This window comes from Chiloscyllium plagiosum, unplaced genomic scaffold (genome assembly GCF_037043375.1).
Source record: "Chiloscyllium plagiosum isolate Xiang-an unplaced genomic scaffold, Cpla_swu_hap1 HiC_scaffold_46, whole genome shotgun sequence".
Classification (NCBI taxonomy): Eukaryota; Metazoa; Chordata; class Chondrichthyes; order Orectolobiformes; family Hemiscylliidae; genus Chiloscyllium; species Chiloscyllium plagiosum.
The window spans coordinates 1,089,241-1,111,548 of record NW_028270184.1 but is presented as its reverse complement, the minus strand read 5'-3'; positions in this window follow the sequence as shown (position 1 = coordinate 1,111,548).

The following is a 22,308-nucleotide window of genomic DNA, read 5'->3' as shown; positions in this document are numbered from 1 at the left end:
TACTCTATGCTACTTTCTCCCCACCCCCACCCTCCTATAGCTTATCTCTCCACGCTTCAGGCTCTCTGTCTTTATTCCTGATGAAGGGCTTTTGCCCGAAACATCGATTTTACTGTTCCTCGGATGCTGCCTGAACTGCTGTGCTCTTCCAGCACCACTAATCCAGAAATAGATGCAGGAGTAGGCCATTCTGCCCTTCGAGCCTGCACCACCATTTAATATGATAATGGCTGATCATCCTTAATCAGTATCCTGTTCCTGCCTTATCTCCATAACCCTTGATTCCACTATCCTTGAGAGCTCTATCCAACTGTTTCTTCAATTAATCCAGAGACTGGGCCTCCACTGCCCTCTGGGGCAGAACATTCCACACAGCCACCACTCTCTGGGTGAAGAGGTTTCTCCTCATCTCTGTCCTAAATGGTCTACCCCGTATTTTTAAGGTGTGTCCTTGGTTCGGCACTCACCCATCAGCGGAAACATGTTTCCTGCCTCCAGAGTGTCCAATCCACTGTTAATCAAAGATGTCATTTGCGCAATAGTTAGAGATTACCTTTGTTCAGGAAATCAGGATTGTACACTTGGTTCGGGTAGAGATGAAGAATAGTAGGGAAGAAGATTCACTAATGGAAATAGTTTGGAGGTCCTCACCAGTAACCACAATGCAGGACAAACTAAACAAGAAGAAATATTGGCTGCTTGTGATAAAAGGATTACAACAATCATAAGCAACTTGAATTTACATATAAATTGTAAAAATCAGATTGGCACAGGCAGTCTGGATGAGAAGTTCATAGAATGCTTTCAAGGTAGTTTCTTAGTGCAGCACATTTGAATCAACTAGAGAAAAGATTATACTACACTTCTTTACGTCTAGACCTTGGAACTCACTTCCTTAAGACAGTGTTAGATAGATCCTTCGTAAGTAAGAGGGTGAAAATTTATGAGGCAGTAGGCGAGCATGTCCAGCTCAGATTACAACCAGATCAACCACAATTTAACTGAATGGCAGTGCAAAACTGAGGGGATAATTGGTGTATTCTTACTCCTAACTCATATGGTTAAAAATCACACAACACCAGTTTATAGTCCAACAGGTTTATTTGAAAGCACTAGCTTTTGGAGCACTGCTCCTTTATCAGGTGGTTGGATTATAATTGGCGTTGTGTGATTTTTAACCTTGTCTACCCTAGTCCAACACCAACTCCTCCACATCCTAATTCATATGTTTGTATATTCCTACTGCTGAGAAAGACCTTGAGGAAAGATAGAAAAGGCTAAACAATCACATTAACAAAAGGCTTGAATTGTATTAATATTAGTATTCTGAAGTTACAGGGTGGTGGGGGGGGATGCAGCAATGTTCATTATCCTGATTTGAACAAAACAGCTAACAACTTCCATTTTCTTTCAGGGTAAAAGGTTTAAAAATCAAAATCAAATACCCAGGAAAATGCAAAAGAGACAGAAATGAATACAAGCCACGAGTAATTGAACTTGTTTAAATACTCTTTAATTATTTAGTTAATAAATAAAATCAGATAAATCACATGTGATGATGTTTTCTTCATAAACAAGAATGAGAAAAAGTGTGAAAAAAGGACCACAAGAACTTGACAGAATTGCCATATAGCTGACATTCCTTGTTTGGAAATAAACCATTTGCTCCTTTCAGGCTGAGGCACAAATGACTATACCTGGTATTTAATTTTCGAAAAGACTTGCAAAAATATGTTCACTGATAGTCACACATTCAAGTAAACTGCTGAATATTTATCCATTTCCATGTTTTCACCATTGATTATTAAATATTCCAGCAGCATAAGAACCTTTATGTCCCACAAGCCATGTGTTTAAGCTGATCTGAACATATTCCTGTGGCCCTATTTTCTGCACTATTTTTAGATTGGCTTTGAGACAGTGAAGTAGGTTCTGCTATGCAAGACCACTCTGCAAAATTTAAATTTACTCTAATATTTAAGGCTTTGATGGAGTTGTACATTTTCAAACTGCATTCTCTAATCCACTGTATAAATACATTAGTTGTTTTAATTTCCAACCGGCAGTGATATGGACCAAATGTTGGAAATTGGGATTAGGTTAGGTGGTTTATTTTCCAGCCATATCAGACATGGTGGTGCAAGTGGCCTCTCTATGTGCCATAAACATTCCATTAATTCTATTTCACAACACACATTAATCTTTAAGTAGCTCAATTAAAATTTATCAAGATTCTCAAATTTGTCTCACCAGTTATCCAACTGCAAGTAATAGATAAGCAGAATTTCTTCTGACAAAATACTGCGGACATCAATCATTGTCTTCAGTCCTTCAGTTCCCTAGGCATACCTTTGTTGCCTCAAGAGATGACTATTCAGGGCTGGCCTCCAACAACCTACCGTCCATAAACTGTTATCAAAAATTCTGCTGTTCATACCTAACTTATACCAAGTCCCAGATACTTCTGTACTCGCTGATCTGCACCTACTCCATTTAAGAAATACTCTCCATTTTAAATTACTTGTTCTGTTTTCAAATTCCTCCATGGCCTTAACTATCACAGTCTCGTTTATCATCTCCCTTCCTACAATCCATTTTTGTTTGTCTAGCATTTGTGCCTTCAGCTGACAAGCTATGAACCTTTGGCATTCTCTCCTTAAACTGTCAGAACTTTGAATCTCTCTATCCCTTCCTCCATGATGCTCCTTAAAACCTAAAATAGAATAGAATAGAAAATCCTTTATTGTCATGTATTCTCAAGTACAGTGAAAAGTTTTATAATGTCACCAGTGTGGGTAAGTGGCACTGAAATGCCCATCAGCCATGAATGAATGGTGGAGTGGACTCGATAGGCCGGACGGCCTTACTTCCACTCCTATTTCTTATGGTCTTACAATCTGTTATGGCGCCATCTTAGGTACAAATCTTAAATACAAAAGGGGAATAAAAAAAGTAGTTGCATTACTTTAGAGTTTAAAGAATAAGTTAGAAATAATGCATTTAAAGGATTGACATTGCAGTCAGATAAAAAATTCAAATAAACATTACACTGCAGTAGCTGAATGCAGAGGCTTCCGCATGTGGTATGACTGTCAGTGGCAGGCCCTAGTCCAACAACTGTCCCCGCTCTGTTCTAAGCCTCCAGTCTGCTCAGCATCAGCTCGCAGCTGCTCCAAGATACGTTTTCTCTGGGACTGCTTCCACACGCTGGCTGTTGCTCCAAGACTGCTGACCCTGCATTGGCCTCTGCTCTGGGACAGCTTCCCTGTGCTGTCCTCCGCCCAGGATTGCTTCCACGTGCCGGCCATTCCTCTGGGACTGCTTCCTCCATGCTGGCTGCTCCACTGGGAGTGCTTCCCCTGCGCCAGATGCTGCTCCGGGACTGCTTCCATGCACTGTCTAAGCTTTAACCAATCGCCCTCAGGAGTGGTTCAGTTTAAATTCTAGTTTATAATGGCCATGTAAGCACATTGGGACATCCTATTTCATTAAAGGTGCTGTATAAATTTAAGTTATAAATTTAGTGATCTCTCATATGGGGTTATATAAGACTGTGAAATACTAATTCAAAATCTGAAGTAGATATTATGTTTATGCATGTGTCACGTCATTAATGTAGACAGCTCGATAGTATGCTGCCAAATTCATTAAATATCTGCTGCTGACACTGCTGACAGTCATAGGACTGAATCCTTGACTTCAAGGTAGAGATTTCCTGGAGCAGGCTAGCATATTACTTCATTTTAATTTGTGATGATCATAAGGCTATGTTACAGCAAACACTGCAGAGCAAGTTTATGCTTCAAACTCATACTTTTGAACTTCAGATGGTAGGGTAAAAGATCAGATATCGAGGTGTTCATCTGAACCAGCTTGCCACGTCAGTCACAACTGAGTTGGTCTGGTTAAAGAAGCAGAATTCCTGATATGTGCTTACTAAAGCAAATCTTCCATGGATAGCTTCAGTCTGGGATGTACTTTCATGGTACTCTAATGAAATGCCTCAACAAGACTCTGAATGCTTCACTGAGGAGGTTTGATATCGGCTTCTGATTGCTGGGATAAGCTTGCCCATGATCCCTGCACTTGGCAAAACCAAATAAATAATGATGCAGCATCTTTTGAAACCAAGCATATATCAGAGGTAGAGAGAATTGCAGGCAGAGGAGATATCAATCAATTTGTCCAAAATTCAAATAATCTCGGTCCTATCCTCTTTGTGGAATATTGCAAATGCAAGTTGTTTTTTGCAGTCATCTATATAACCTCTGAAACTCTACTATATACCACAGATAATAAACACAGGCATCTTTGTCTTGAAGAATAAACAAGTACAAGAAGATATTGTTTAAGGTTTAACTATGAATAGATCCTATATCCTTCACAGCCTGAAGTTTACCTTGTTACTTAATTTCTAGTTCCACAACAACATAACAATGAGACTCCCTTACTAATTGAGTCTGACATTACAATCTTGCATGTAATATCATGTACATTTTCCAATCATCCAAAAGGTAGAAATTTTTACTGTGGATATGTGGAAGCTGGGGGATGAGGATCAGGCCAGTGACAAAACCTCCTAATAACTGCACGTTTTTGTAGTCATTGAAAAGCAAGTACAGAGATGTTGAGGATGAATGGGAATAAATTACCCAAAAGGTAATTGGCAGATGCAGTAATTAAATGTTCAGCAATCTTCCAGCTGTCTCATTTCTACAAATTTGAACCACGGATCAAGAGCTGGAATCTGCAATACCAGGAAAATGAGGAATGCAGTGTATGATGATGCCGCTCCTTTAACAAGGTTATGGTAGCCTTGGCTTTTTTTTTTAAGAGAAGTCATAAAAGACACAGACTCCAAAACTTCTGGGCTTGAATGGGTTTTAGGGCCAATTTCAGTATAGCTAACAGATACTGCCTCAGGCAAAAGGCTTTTTTTAAAAAAATCACTTGTACATGAAAGGGAGTAGCCAGTTCTCTCAGCTCAGCTTTTCTCTGTTTGATTTGGTTTGACTATTCACTGAAAGCAGTCAGGCAGTTGTAAAATTTGCAGGACCCAAAGAAGCGGGTCCATGTTGATCCTCTTCTCTCTCTCTCACACATCTCTCTTATAACGCACTGTGCTTGATTTTACCTTTTGTGCCAAGGAGTATTTATGGGGATTGTTCCAAGTACTTTGAACAGAATCAAATTGGGACAATCTGTTGGGTTTTTAAATTGGTTAAGTTAATCGGTATTCTGTTGTTTTTTGTTTGTGTTTCATTTGATAATCTTGTAAATAAACTCTGATTTGTTTAAAACTATGTGATTTGACCAGTGGCATCTCTCTGGAATATCCACTTTATGCATGCTTAAAACAACTAGCAAAGTTAGGATCTGGGTCACTTTCTTTAAATGTTTTGAGGGTGTCTTGCCTGGTCTATAACAATTGTCTTCAGCATTCATTATGATATCTGCTATTTAGATAGTTGGGGACTCAGCAGGCAGGAATAAAATGTATGAGAAAATTCAATTTTGGAGTGGAAATAGCTGCTGCTCCAATTTGCTGGGCTAAAAATATTTACCCTGTTTCTGAAGTAAGAACAATGAATACAGAATTTCAGGAACACTACCTTCATTTACTGATAATGTGTTAGTGACACAGCAAGAAGAACAGGTGCATGGCGTACAGTAGTCATGCATCGCGAAGACTGAATCAAAAGAATGATGAACCAATTTAACTCTGTTATGGAGCATCATGCCAAGGACACTATGTACCTGCTCAGGCTATGGATGATTGTGCCAGTAGCATAAAGTGCTAGTTTGGCCAGATCATTCAACACAATAAGATCTAATATAAAACATGGCTTGCTAGCTTTGGCAGATTGTCAACAGAACTCTGCTGGGAAAAAAGCAACACTGAAGAATGAGAAATTGCACTTGACCTTTAATTCAGGCAAGTGTGAAATACTGCACATAGAACATAGAAAAATACAGCGCAGTACAGGCCCTTTGGCCCTCGATGTTGCGCCGATCCAAGCCCACCTAACCTACACTAGCCCACTATCCTCCATATGCCTATGCAATGCCCGTTTAAATGCCCAAAAAGAGGGAGAGTCCACCACTGGTACTGGCAGGGCATTCCATGAACTCATGACTCGTTGAGTAAAGAATCTACCCCTAACATCTGTCCTATACCTACCACCCCTTAATTTAAAGCTATGCCCCCTCGTAATAGCTGACTCCATACGTGGAAAAAGGTTCTCATGGTCAACCCTATCTAAACCCCTAATCATTTTGTTCACCTCTATCAAGTCACTCCTAAACCTTCTTTTCTCCAATGAAAACAGCCCCAAGTGCCTCAGCCTTTCCTCATACGATCTTCCTACCATACCAGGCAACATCCTGGTAAACCTCCTCTGCACTCGTTCCAGTGTCTCCACATCCTTCCTATAGTATGGCGACCAAAACTGCACACAATACTCCAGATGCGGCCGCACCAGAGTCTTATACAACTGCAACATGACCTCAGGGTTCCGGAACTCAATTCCTCTACCAATAAAAGCCAGTATGCCATATGCCTTCTTCACCGCACTATTTACCTGGGTGGCAACATTCAGAGATAGGAAGGGAAAGCAGACAACATGTTCTTCATGAGTGTACTGAAATGGTTAAGAGTGAATTTAATGAAGTTGTCAAGAAATGGCAGATTTGATACCTAACATGTCCAGTCCATAACAGAAATTAATTGAATGTAGAACTCAGCAAAAATAAGCTGTCCAAATCACAGAGTTCTCTGGTCAGATAAATGCTGATTAGTGCATTCAATTCCCGTCTCTTGGAAACATAAGATGCATCTCAGTGCTCAAATTGTAAGACTGATCTCTTCTGTTATGGGTCTGTTACAAGGGGAGGACACAGGTAGACTGGTGAAATGGGCAGACAACTTGCAGTGGACTTACTAATAGCTAGCCTGGCTAGTCTAGGAACAGACCCACAAGGAGATCCTGTTAAAGTACCTATTCGAGATGGCTCAGGGAATCTTTGATGTACTCGATCTGTTACCTCTCTTGGTTTGTACTGGAGACTGTACTCTGTGGTAGTCTGGAATATAAAACTCTTACAGACAGTTTAGTTTAAATTATTATCTTTACTTACCAATGGCATCAATGTTACACTATAACATAGATACCTACAAGCCAGGCTTGTGCTAAGGTTAGCAGAGTAGCGGCACCAGCTCTTATCCCTAAGAGCTCTCTCAGGCTATGCCCCCCGCCCCCCCCCCCCTCCTTATTGTTGCAAACAAGCTATCTTTATACAGAAATTGGTATTAAAATTAAAAAAATGCCACATATCCTTAATCAGATAAGCAGCACTAAAATGGCAAAAGTTTGTAGAGGAAGAGAAACCCATTGACAGGTCTGAGTATGCTTGACTAATTAAGCTACCTGCACATCAAAGTGGGAAACCTTGATCAAGCCTTGATTGCTTTGGCAAGATATCCTTTCCCTTTTAGCAGTACATTATAACGAGGGACTAGTCCAAACTATGTGGAAAGGTCATGAGGTAACCTTGCTCAACTAACATATCCAGAATCATTGCTGTACAAAATGGCTTTTTCTTTTAAAATCATCTTAGATTCCCAGAATGCAAATTAAATTCACAACATTCCCGGATCTCGAACTCCAGGGAATAACACACATTTAATCCATGACATGCCAGTGGTCACTTAAATCGGATCATAAAGGATTAATCTTTCCACCAGCCTCCATCCTCTCTGTGTGTCCCTTGAACCCTTCAGTGAATATAATTTACAGAAGAATATTTTCTTACTCTCAGGGTGGCACAGTGGTTAGCACTGCTGCCTCACAGCGCCAGAGACCCGGGTTCAGTTCCCGCCTCAGGCAACTGTATGGTGGAGTTTGCACATTCGCCCAGTGTCTGTGTGGGTTTCCTTCGGGTGCTCTGTTTTCCTCCTACAGTCCAAAAATGTGCAGGTTAGGTGAATTGGCCATGCTAAATTGCTCATAGTGTTAGGTGAAGGGGTAAATGTAGGGGAATGGGTCTGGGTGGGTTGCTCTTCGGAGGGTCGGTGTGGACTTGTTGGGCCGAAGGGCCTGTTTCCACACTGTAAGTAATCTAATCTAATCACTCACATATGAACATCTTCCAACTTTCAGCCTTCATGTTTTCTTAGCCTGTAAGGGTATTGCGACATTCACTTCCCAAAGCAGTAAAGATGAGGGAGCTGGGCTTCATAAATTCAAATCTGCTCAGTGTGGTATTCATGAAAATGCATCAGGATTGTTCTATTACGTGCATATTCCATTCAGCTTATTAAATTCAAGTTTTTTTCCTGTTGAGTATGAGTTTTGTTAAGAGACTTTGATATAAACCAGCAATTTAGTTGTCCAACACCATGCTGTCAATATGCGTGCTTCCAGCCTCTGACGTGAGAAGGAAGTACTGCCACACATTCCACAAGTGAACAATCGTTATCACTTTATTTACACCGATCTATTGACACTTAGATCGGATGTCCCAAATTCTTTTGAACAAGCACTTCCCCACATTCTCTGCAACAAATGTGTCATATCTAAGGCTACAAGCTTTCTCAGTCTTCTGATCTGCCCACACCCCTCCACATTGGTTGTCCAAAGATCAGGAGTGTAGGGCTGAAATGCAACCAAAACCACAACAAAAGTGCATTCAAAGAACTAAAGGAGGTGCAGTTGTCCACAACCAATATATACCTAGTCCACAGAGTCCAAAGCACTGCAAAATAGACATTAGGGCTGAGAGTCTGATGGCGTTGCAACTTGTAACACTCTCCACACCAGGTCCCCAATAGAAAATGGGAGGATTCCCACGTAGAAAGCTGTCTGCCGGAATCCCTGCCACCCAGACGCAAGAAGAACACCAAGACAGGTCTGGGCAGCAGACGAAAGAGTCAAGGTGTACACCATCAGCCTGTCCAAAAAAATGCGTTTTTGAGAGACGAAAAAACACACTGCACATATATAAAAGGTGGCACAAGTTGTGTGGAGCAGCAGCATATAGCGTGGGCTCATGAGCCCAGAGCCCTTTGCTTACCTACTCCGTTTACCTTTACTATTTCTTTTTCTTTTCTTTTAATGTTTTTCAATTAGCATATATAGAATAGATAACTTCAAATTCATCTTACCTTCATTTTAAAAGCTTCAGCTGTGAGCTTTTCCTAAGCAGGCAGTTTCTTCCAGTGGTCCAAAGTGGTGGTCTTTCTCGATGCTTTGGTTTCACTCTGTGAAGCAGTCTCTGAAGGAACAGTTTATCCCAGTTTGTGACCTCGACAGCGGTCTAACTCAATCTTAATCTTTGGAGAGTGCTTCTGGCTTGGTGTTCCAACGTCTCAGGATTTTGATTTATCCACGGGTAGCAGCCCAGCGTTTTTTTTAAAGTGGTATTCTTGGCGGCGGTTTCCTTCAGAGGCTTTTGACCCAATGGGATGGCATCCCAGCATTTTGGTTTTCATCCTGTTGTGGATTGGATTTCTTCAAGACCAGGAGCCTTTAATGGACTTTGATGAACTACTTAGCTTTGCAACTTATGATTTACTTCTGTCATTATGGGCACCATGGTAAGATGAGTTGGAACACTTTTAATTGTATTTTTCTTGTAAAACTATATATGACAATAAATTCTATTAACCACCACCTGTATCGCCCATACAGCCAATTAGAAGCTTACACGCAAAGCCCATTACAGGCAATGCAAATCATCAAAAGTAGACAGGACGATGGTAGCGGGGAGAAAATTCTAAATGAAGGCAGAGCTTTGTTCATTTTTCAAGAGTTTGTTGCTATTTGTTCAAGGACTTCAAGGAGAAAGTGAGGTCTGCAGATGCTGGAGATCAAAGTTGAAACTTTATTGCTGGAACAGCACAGCAGGTCAGGCAGCATCCAGGGAACAGGAGATTCGACGTTTCGGGCACAGGCCCTTCTTCATTCCTGAAGAAGGGCCTGTGCCCGAAACGTCGAATCTCCTGTTCCCTGGATGCTGCCTGACCTGCTGTGCTGTTCCAGCAATAAAGTTTCAACGTTCAAGGACTTCAGCCTTGCTGGCTGGGCCAGCATTTATTGCCCAGCGTAAGAAGATGATGGGTTGCCTTCTTGAACCACTGCAGTACACCTGGTGCTGAAACATGCACAGCCTCATTAGATAGGGAGTTCCAGGAGTTTGACCCGGTGACACTGAAGGAACAGCAATATATTTTCAAGTCAGGATGGTGAGTGGCTTGGAAGGAAATTTGCAGGTAGTGGCACTCTCATGTATCTCCTGCCCATGTCCTTCTAAATAATAATGGCCATGGGTTTGGAAGGTACTATTAAAACAGACCTGGTGAATATCTGCAGTGCGTATCATAGATGGAGTCATCAACTATGCTGTTAAATAATCTACCTTCACTTCATGTGCAACAGATTTGTCAATGATACTTGTAGATAGTTACCTCAGTCATTCAATAGGTCATTGGGTGGTTATCTGGATGATAATAGTGTTCAGAGATATGAGGAAAACACAGGAGACTGGCGTGAAAAATTAGAGCTGGTGCAGGCAGGATGGACCAAATGGCCTCTTTCTGCACTATTATAATTCTGCCATTCCGTGATTAATTTCGCTGAATCCATATGCTGTGCTCGCTGAAGTCCATTATTCTGACTGTTGGGTAGTCAGTCAATCTTTACGATCGACAAACGCTTCAGTTCCAGTGGAGTTTCATCATTGAGTATGTGCAAGCTGTTCCCGCAAAATGAAAATCATCAAAAGCAAGAATGGGCAATAATATCATAAGGCGGCTTTAAAGGGTTGATGAAAGGGGAAAATAAAGACCTCGCAATGGGAATAATTGTCAACCTGCCGAAGCTGCAAATGACACCCAGCAGCTGCACGCAACCAACCGACGCCCTCACGCGCCAGCCACAAGCCGCTCCTCGATGGGTTCATCTCCGCGTGCGCCGGGACCTCAAAGCTCTCTGATTGGCCCAAATGTGCCGTATTACTTGATTGGTCCGCACCTGGTTGCGGTCCACCCAGCTCTCCGATGACTGCTTGGTCAAGCAGTAGCATCTCCCACCTCCTGATTGGTCTATTTCGTTGCATGCGCTCATCAGGTTGGACCGTTGGACGGTGGCGCGAGATTCGGGTGTCTGCCGGAGGAGGTAAATCATGATAACAGACAAAACGCACGCAGAGAGAGTTAAAATACAGCAGTAATGACGCGATTGAAAATACCCTGGGCAAGAACCCCCTTAGTAAATCCAGCGGCGAAGTCACAGTGAAATTGAGTTCCGAACTCTGGAGGTATTCCGGAAGGTTCGATACCCTGACTTTTATCAACCTGCTTCTTCGCTGGCAAGTGCCTTTTCTTTAATTGCTTCAATGTTACTAACTAGGCCCAGCATTTGTCGCCCATCCCTAATTGCTCAAGTGGAGTTCAGTCATGGGCCTGGAGTCACATGTAGGCCAGACGGGGTAAAGATGGCAGATTTCTTTCTGGAAAGGGAATTTGTGAACCAGTTTTTTTTTTAGAAAAAAGTGACAATCAACAGTGATTTACACATTAGCGACCAAAGATCTTTATTTCATATTTCATTATCTACCATGGTGGGATTCAAACACTTGTCTTCAAAGTATTAGTCAGGGGGTCTGGATTACTTAGTCCTGTGATATTGCTACAATGCCACCACCACCCCTGCTGTTACCCTTAGAGAAAGATGAGGTGTGACACAATTTACTATTGCTGTACCTCACTTACAGCACAGCTTGTTGTCCAAGAATTTCCTGGAGCTGGCAATGGGTGGAGGAGGGGAGATTGAAGGCTGAGAAATTTAAGTGGCAAGCCTGAGTGTGTTGGGAGAGCATTTCCCACCACAAAGAGACTGGAATCTCCTCAGCTGGTAGTATTCTAGAGATGGGGAGGGTGGCAATGACACCAATCATTATGCAGGGCTCACTGGGTAATATGGGTTGTTTGCCCTTATATGACCAACAAAAGCAGACTTGCTCTCCCTATGCTAATAAATAATTTGTAAGTTGCTCGTTGTTCTTGCTGAACAGGTAGAAAGTAGGTGGGTGTTCTTGGAGAGATTGTTGAAGACTTACAAGAGTCTCATTGGAGAAAAGATGATGGATTGCTGAGGATCATTGTATACACTGAATAGATTAGATGGTGTTTACTCTTCCACCAAGCTCATGGTCATCTGGGCAACTGCTTCAGGAGAAGGTTTGCTTCTTACTCATTCTCCTTAAGGTAGTATTTTTCATTTGTTCATGGGATTTGGGTATTGTTGGCTGGGCCAGCATATATTGCCCATCTCTAATTTCCCTTGCGAAGTTGGTGGTGAGCTACCCAGAACCACTTCTGAGCTGTTTAATACACTGAATGGCTTGCAAGGGCAGTTAAGAGTCAATCACATTGCTTATGTATATCTCCAGAACCACAGCAAGGATGATGGTTTCCTTCCCTGAAAGAAATTGTTTTTTACGACAATCAATAATGGTTTCATGGTCATCATTACACTTTTAATTCCAGATTTTTATTGAATTCAAATTCCATTGTTTTCCACTTGAACCCAGTCTACAGACATTACCTAGGTGTCTGGATTGCTAGACCAAGAACAATACCACTATGCCGTTGTCTCCCTATTGATATTCCTGAGGTAAGTGGGGTATGCCAGCATGCAAGTGTCCCACTCACCCACCTTTTCAAACACCAGCTGCACAGGGTGTGTGGATCCAGCATTGGATTGTTTAGTCCCCTCAGAATTCATAGTTGAGCCTGCCATTTTCTCCTGATTTAATATTCATTGCAAGCAATATGGAAGGGATTACTCCTTATCAATCCAAAGCAGGAACTTGCATATGATTTCTTTTTTTTGAGTGCAACCATGGACACTGAAGCAACATTGTGACATCCTTGCTGCTATTGTGGGTGAAATCAGGAAAATCAGATCGAATTTTTTGACTGGTGCAGCCCCTTCTGCAGATTATCTACCAAATAACAACACTGCAATCAGTGTATAACTTGGAATTTCAGGTAAACTAATGGGTGTAGTTGTATATAATGATAGGATGCTCATTGCATCTCAACATAGCTGCAAGTGGCACACATGGATCATTGTCATTTTTAATTCATAAAATCAGTGTTAATATTAGAATCAAAGGTAATGGACTAACCAATAGGAGAGAAGCACTAGATGTATGGAGTCAGCTATTACGAGGGCGCATAGCTTTAAATTAAGGGGTGGTAGGTATAGGACAGATGTTAGGGGTAGATTCTTTACTCAGCGAGTCGTGAGTTCATGGAATGCCCTGCCAGTAGCAGTGGTGGACTCTCTCTCTTTATGGGCATTTAAACGGGCATTGGATAGGCATATGGAGGATAATGGGCTAGTGTAGGTTAGGTGGGCTTGGATCGGCGCAACATCAAGGGCCAAAGGGCCTGTACTGCGCTGTATTTTTCTATGTTTTCTATGTTGTATGTATTTTAATTCAAAGATAAAAGTGGTTGTGAATTGAAATATTAAAAAGTAAACATTTACCCAACTATTTAACAAAATCAGATTGATAGTGTTGGCATTTCCCTTGCAAACTCATTACCACTGAGTGATGAGCTACAATGGACAGACTGATGCTATTCAGTGTTAAGGATCAATTTGTAAAAACGTCTCCTCTGAAAATTCCATTGCAGGATCCCCTTTTTGAGACTTGCCAAGCATTGCTAGAAACTGCCTACTCAATGGTAATTCACTCCTGCGCACAAAGGTCTAGATCATTAATATGTATACTAATGCTGCCTCTTGGGAACTTTACTGCAAACCTACTTTCAGCCTGAAAAATATTCATTGAACATTTCTCTCCATTTCCTGTCACGCAGCTAATATTCTATCCACTTTGCTACTGTCCCTTATAGTCCAAGCCCTACAACTTTCCTCACACGTCTATTGCATAGCACTTGAACAAACACCTTTTGGCAATCCACATAAACTACAACAACATTGACATTGACCTTTTCTGTTAGCTCTTCAAAAGTCTACCATCAGTCTATCCAAAACTTCATTCTTGTCAATTTTGAACCCTTCTAAATGACAGTGATTCTTCCTGTCTCACCATGGCCAGTGTATTATCTGCTTGGTTAAGACAGATATACAGTATTTAGTTAATACCTCAGCCATACCCCCAATTCTGTGTAAATCCACTTTTTCCATTCCTAATCAGCCCTACTTTTCCATTTACCACCATTTATTATTTATGTACCTGAGGAAGACAAAGGGATTCCCTATTATAATGTTTGCTAGTCCTTTCTCATTTTTGCACATGTAAAATGCTTTTTCTCCTCCTCTCTGAATCTTCAGTATTCCTCTTCATTCTCTGTTGCATTTTATAAGCATGCTTTTTATTCTTCAATTTCTATCTCCTTTGTCATCCAGGAAGCTCTGAATTTGTTATCCCACTCTCTCACTTTTGAGAGAATATACCTTGTCTGTAGCTGAACCATCTTCTCTTTGATGGTGGCTCATTGTTCAGCTATTGTTTTTCCTCCAACCTTATATTGTACCTATCCAGCCCAACTCCATTCTTGCTCTATTGACATCCGCTCTCTGTCAATTGATTATTCTTATTTTAAATTCACTGTCATTCTCCACCATCATTCCAGACTTATGAGATAATGATCAATATCTCCCAGCTACTCCCCACTGACTCTTGGTCCACTTGGCCTACCTCATTGTCAACAACCGAGACCAGCAGTGCACTCTTTGTTTCTGGACTTGACACATACTGTTTTGGAAAATTCTCCTGAATAATCTAGATTCAAATACCTTTTGCTGTCCCTTACACTAAGACTAGGATAGTCCTTTGTTTGGGTTATTCAAGCACCCCCCCCCCCCCAAAAAAAACATGAGGATTATATTAGAAATTAAAAGCCAAGCTATGCAGAAGATTGGAAAAACCTTTTCTTTATTCACAATTGTACTAATTTCACAATGTAAAATAACTTCTATTCCCAACGTGTACAATGTTAATTAATTTTGTGGTGAAATTCTTCTGCTTTGGAATCTCAAGATTCATTCTATGGTTCAACATTTTCCATGATTCTTTATACTAATATTTCGACCAGACTTCCTGCAAGTGAAGACAGGTGGTTAGCACTTAATTTCTTATTATGCTTAATTTCTTCTTATACTTAATTTCTTCTTATATTGTTTTTCTTATATTGATTTCCCTGTGGTCTTGTGATTGCCAGATTTTCACTGACAAATACTTTCTGTTGAAAGTCAGAGTCAAAATCAAGATCAAGAGCAGTGGCTGATTTTTTTTTTCATCCTTAGCCAGGGGCACTGACTCTGGTGGTAATGACTCACCTGCCACGCTGACAGGTTAATTAATTCTTTATTAATTTCCTTAAATTAATTCTAATTCTCCATCCACAGCCACTTGTCAATAGTTTACCTTGTGCACACATCTATGAATTTTGATCCACAAGGTGTTCTGACTTCTGTGGCAACTCTTTGTCTTTATCCATTGACTGGCTTGACCACTGTTTCTCCTGGCAAATAACTCCCCCATAAATGATTTTTTAGCACTCCACTAATACCAAAACTATATAAGATCCTGAGGAGGCTTTCCAGAGTGCATGTGGAGAGAATGTTTCCTCTTGTGGGTGAATGTAGAGGTGGGGCCTATTTAAAATAAGGAGCTGCCCATTTGAGACATGAGAATTTTTTTTCTCACAGAGGAACTCTCTTCCTCAAAAGGTGATTGAAACAGATTTCATCTGTGCATCAAGATTTTCCATTATTCTTTTAGATTACCTGCAGTATGGAAACGGGCTATTTGGCCCAACAAGTCCACACCGACCCTCCAAAGAGCAACCCACCCAGCCAGACCCATTCCCCTACTCTATATTTACCCGACTAATGCACCTAGCACTATGAGCAATTTAGCATGGCCAATTCACCTAACCTTCACATCTTTGGACTATGAGAGGAAACCGGAGCACATGGAGGAAACCCGCGCAAACATGGGGAGAATGTGCAAACTCCACACGGACAGTTGCCTGAGGCTGGAATCGAACCGGGTCCCTGGTGCTGTGAGGCAGCACTGCTAACCACTGAGCCACCATGCTGCCTATGCTAATATTCCAACCAGACTTCGCTGCTAGTGAAAAAGGTCAGCATTGCTTTGTTCTGTTCTTGTATTGTTTGCCACTGACACACACTTGGTGAAGTCAAGAACATTGGCTGATTTTATTTTCCTTTGAATATTTTTAAGGCAAATGTAGATTGATTCATGACAAAGGGGTGAAAGGTTATTCAGAGTAAGCAGAATATGGAGAAATTACATCAACCATTATCTTATTGAATGGTGAAGCAGATTAGAGGGGCCACGTGGCATACTTCTGCTCCTATTTTGCGTATTCATATATATGTTTGTATTTCTATCCAGTTATTATCACATTGCCTTTTGAGGGATATCACTGAATGTAATTTGGAACTTGTGGAAATTGTAAAAGATATCACAGAAATACTACTCTTTGTACTTTTTTAAAATTTTATTTTTGTGTGGTGTTGCTGCTTGCCACATTAGATAAAATACAGACTTAAGTAGTAATATTGACTGCATTTTCAAAAGTAACCCATTGATTGTGAAGCAATGTAGGACATCCTGATGGCATGAAAGAAGCAAACAAATTCTAAAGCCAGTAAGGTTACAATCTGTGTTGCCTGAGGCCTAGATCGAGACTTTGGCAGTTGGCTAGAGGTCCGGTGCATGGCAGCAGCTGGGCACCTGAATCAGGACTTTGACGGTTGGAGATCAAGCCCAATGCAGGATGAGTGAGCCCAATGCGACAATGAGGGAGGTTGCCCATCATTTGCAGCATCAGCAAGAGCAATAACTCGAGATATCCCAGAGAGTGGATGAAAGCAGAGGAGATTGAGCTCGTGTAGGACGTGCGAGCCCAGAATGGCCAAGAAAGACTGTTGAACTTTTAACTTTATTTCTTTATACTAAGGACTGGAATGTTTAATTTTTAACTTTGTTTCTTTGTTTTTCTACTTTGTACCTAAGATTTTGCACTTAAGGTTGTGCCGAGAATGGTGACATTGTACATTTTTCACTGTACTCATATATTTCTGTACTTGAATACATGTGACAATAAAATCTAATTCATTCTAAATAGCAGTGTGATAAAACCTAGATAGTCTGATGTGTTGGTTGAGAGATCAACATTATCCAATGCTTTGGGAGAATTTCTCTGCTCTTGACTTTTTATGTCAACCTGCAGGGAGAGGACAGGCCTCAGTTTAACATTTCATCTGAAAGATGGTAGTCCCTCAAGACTTTAATCAAATTGAGTGAATGGTTTAATTATTTGCAGTCTGAATAATTTGCTGGAAAGTATGTATTGAGGTCTGCTCAAAGCTGCTTCAGGATTGCATGTGGATCACTTGCATCCTTCATAATTGTGAAGGAATGTTTCTCAATCATCTTAATTTTCTTTGTGAAACTCGGATTCCTTTATTAATCAGAATACAGATCGTCCTGAGGTGGAAATAAATATACTCACATTATTTCCTTGCACAGGTCACACCGATTCTTGTAAGTTTGACCATCTGTGCCACAGACTGGGCGCAGTTCCCTCACACAGATTGTAGTGTAGTCACAGTCAGCCTGAAGAGATAAGATAAACAACATTAATAAATGTTTCTTATTAAATGTCTCTTCTAAAGTAATCAATTGGAATACTAAATTCAGTTACTCACTGGCCAGGAAAAGTTATGAATACTGGCAGTTTTTGAGTGTTCTGAAAATAAAAACCCACAGATCATTATAAAAGGCACAGGAACACACATAGAGCATCACAATACAAGTGTCTCATGAGCAGGCATCTTTAAGAGGCTCATTTAGTAACTAGAAGTAGTTACACAGTTTGTCAGCCCTGCTTTTACTTTGAACTGGCCAAGTTCACATTGTGGAAGGGAACTGTGGGATGGCATAGTGGTTCATACTGCTGCCTCAGCGCCAGGGACCCAGATTTGATTCCAACCTTGGGTGATAGGATGAATGTGCAAACTCCACACAATGTCTGCATGGGTTTCCTCCAGGTGCTCTGGTTTCCTTCCACAATCCAAAGACGTGCAGGCTAATTGGCCATGCTAAATTGTCCATCGTATTCAGGGATGTGTAGGTTAGGTGCATTAGTCAGTGGTAAATATAGGATAATAGGTAGGGGAATTGATCTGAGTGGGTTGCTCTTCAGAGGGTTGGTGTGGACTTGTTGGACCAAACAGCCTGTTTCCATACTGTATGGATTCTGTGAATTCGGAGCATTAAGTACAACATTAAAACAATTGGGATTGTGGTTTTCGATTTCTAGTTGTGATCCTCCTCCTCTGATTGTTTTTATTTAACCTGAACTAGTATCTGAACTAATTTTCCATATTGAAACTGAGAGTTCACATTAGCTGCAGTCAAAACAAAATGTTGGCTTGCAGCATACCTGGCCCAGTGGCAGAGTACACTTTCAGTTGTTGCAATTGAGAATGACACAAGCTGGAAGTACTGCAGAGCCTGTGTAGCCTGCAAATATGGCCACTTAAGACCCTGATGCTCGAGTAGAGATACAGATGCCCCATTAAGGAAATCATTATCCATGACAGTGGGAATAAACCTTGCCCACACACTGGTCATCAGTTCACATGAATAGGTCGGATTGGTGGGCTGCTTCCAAATTTTGAATATATTGTGACTGCTTCCAGTATATCTTGCTTTGACGGGCAGGATCCTTTGCAATTTTGCTTCATGGTATTGAGGGGAGGATTGGAATGAAAATTAACTGGCTCACAATTGCCATTAGGTAACTCCCATGAGAAGGTGTGTGCAGATCTCATTTAGATTTGATCCTGAAGTATCTGAAAGGCATGACTCAATATGCTACCTGGATATCGATGCATTAGAAAATCAAAGGAATTACGGAATGGCAAGAAGAATTTTACTTGCCCACTGATAGGAGAAGCAAGAGGAAGACGATGAGAAACAATGCAGGGATCTTCATTGTGAAGGTGGAGGATGTGAGCTGGCAGTTTGGTTTTTGCACACTGTGAAGTCACAAACTTAATGCCCTCCTGTTTGTGACCTCAGCATCAGCATGCAGACATTCTTGCTTCCTTCACATGCACTTCCATTTGATATGTTTTGCGGATCCTTCTAAGCCTTGGAGATTTTCTTCGGGTCAACTATCCCAGCTCCAGTGAGATCGAGGAAGAAGTTCAAGATGTGTTATAGTCAGTATTTTGCAAAGATCTCTAAATTCAGGAATTGTGCTTCAGAATTGGTTAATGGAAGTATCACTGTTATTTAAAAAGGGACAGAGAAACTAGATGACTGTAGACCTGCCAATCTAAAACTAGTTGTAGACAAATTCACTGAAATCTTATCAGAGTAACATTGACAAATAGGAGCTGATCAAAGATAGATTTTTGCAGGCCGAAGTGGGTCGTCTTTTCTTCCCTCGCGTAAGCGTATCGGAGGATATGAAGAAAATAGGAGTGAATAAACTGGAGGTTCAGATCAACTACCATCAAGTAGATAGGAGAAAGAGCTTCAAGAGGATGAAACAACTCATTTCTAATGGTGAACAATGCTGATACACTGAGCTGAAGATGCTCAATAAAAATAAAACTTTTGCATTTTTGTATAGCTGGCAGTGTTGTCGCTTTTATTACACTTATGAAAGAGCTTACATAATGTACAATCATACTAGATTTGTATTCCATGCTTACCAAGGAGGAAATTCATTAATCTAACTCGTGGGATAGTAGGATTGACCTGTGAGGAGAGATTGAAGAGATAGAACCTGTGTTCTCTGGAATTTCAAACATTTAGAAACACCAGAAGTATCTTCAACCTCGATGATGGGAGCACCCAGCAGGTCAGTACAAAACGATACCGCTGAAACATTTGAAATAATCTTCGGGCAGAAGTGCCAAGTGGATGACTAATCTTGACCTTGTCCAGAGGGCCACAGAATCACAAATGCCAGTTTTCAGCCAATTTAATTCATACCATTTAGAACTAAGATAAGGCTGAAAACCTTCATTTGGAAGCTGGTGAATCTTTGGAATTCTCTACCATTGGATGCTGTTGAAATTCAGTGATTAAGTAAATTCGAGAAAAATCAGTAGATTTCTAGATAATTATGATAAAAAGGATATGGAGTTAGCAGAGGAGAATAACTTTGAGGTAGATTATAAGCCATGATTTAAAATGATGGAGCAAGCTTGAGGGACTGAATTGCACACTTCTATGTAACCATGCTTGGATTCATCTTCCTTCGCCTGGCATGAAAAACATCAGCAGCATCAAAGAATTACAGTTCATTTTGCTGGAAAGTCTAGTGGAGAGTCAGGCTTATAATCTGGGCACTGGACAGATGAAGCACTTTACAGCGCTGGAATTATTTTGAAATCTGATTATGATTATGCAGGCTAGCATTCAATTTTCATAGTCAAGTTCCCAGAAAAGGAAACTAGATAAGTGACTTCCATCTACAAAGAGATGATGGAAACTGAAGAGTCATAACCTTTTGAATGAAGAAACTTATCTTCACTTTAGTCCTTTATAATTGACCTCTTTTCCTGAGACTCTGCCCTCATGTTTTAGAATTTACAATTAGGGGAAACAATAACTTAGTTTTCACCCCATTAGAATCTTATGCTTCAGAGATCGCTTCTCATTCTAAAACATTCCAGAGAATATAGATGAGTGTAAAGCACAATGAGGTTCATGTAAACCATGATGATAACTGATCACATGACTCCAACATCAATAAAAGAGAAGACAGCTCTCTAGTCTTGTAAAGTAAGAACTCTCTCTTTGAATGGTCATTCTAGACTGAGAATCTGCAATGTACAGATGTAAATAGTGTTAGTGCATAAGGAATTGAATAAATGTCCTTACAGAAAATGAGAGAGTAGCTTCAGGGACAATATGTGCAGACACCCACAGCCTGAGATAGTCCAGACTGGTAACTCATTGCGTGTGTAGCAATATTGGTTTAACACGCAAGATAAAACATAATTTATTCAGCCTTTTATTGAAGGACAACTCCCATTTGCCAGGGACTAATCTGGTGAAGACTTGCTGATTCTATTTTCTGTCCAATACAACTCTTTCTTTCCTTAAATTCAGGGGTCAACAATTGTAAGACTCCAATTCTTGTACTTGGATCCCTTTACAATAAAGGCCAGCTGTTTTCCATTTACTATTTACTCTCTTCATTGCTTGTTATACTACCTACTAGATGTAGGAAGGTTCTATTAGTATACTGCTGAAAATGTGTTGCTGGAAAAGCGCAGCAGGTCAGGCAGCATCCAAGGAACAGGAGAATCGACGTTTCGGGCATAAGCTCTTCTCCAGCATCTGCAGTCCTCACTTTCTCCTCTATTAGTATACTACATACTAAAGTCTTTCTGAACATGAACATTCACAAGTTTCAATCTTTTAAAAAATATTCTGGGTTTCTGTTTTTATCACTAAGCTAAATAACCTCATACTTCTGCCATTGTGTTGCCCAGTCACTTAATTGAGTCTTTTCCATCCACAGCTTGCATTTCCACTTAGCTTTGCATCCTGTAAATGCATATACGTTACTCTGTCTCTTTACCCAAGTAATGAATAAAGATTGTATATAGCTGAGCCCACACCACTGATTCTTGCCACATCCCACTAATTGCAGCCTGCCAACTTAAAAACACCCTATTTTTCTCTAATTCTTAGTCCTTGTCCACAAACCAGTTCTTATCCATGCTAATGTCCTTTACTTGACTGTTAACATGTATGGCACCTTATTGAATGCCTTTTGAAAGTTGTAAGTATACTACATTGGCAGGATTTCCATGAATCCTCTTTAAGAAAGGATATCTGCCATAGCTGGTGTCATGATTACAGAGGGATCCTGAATTACTTACTAACATCTTCATTTTTAATCGTATTTTTATATAAAAAGGAGTATCAAAAGCTCTTGCAGATGTAAATTCAGTGGCTATCTGGAAAGTGACCATAGAATATTACACCTGAAGTGTCAAGGAACCTTCAAAAGGATGTAGTTAAAGGGAGGTATGTAAATAACCTCATGTATGTAAACTGTAATCTCCAGAAAGTTCTCAGTGAATATGATGGGAGAAAAAAATGGTCTGAGCAATAGACATGCTTTTTGCCTTTACTTTTCAAGAATACACAAGAATGAGGGATTAAAAGCTAGTTCAATCCTGTTCTGAGCTTCTTGTGCTA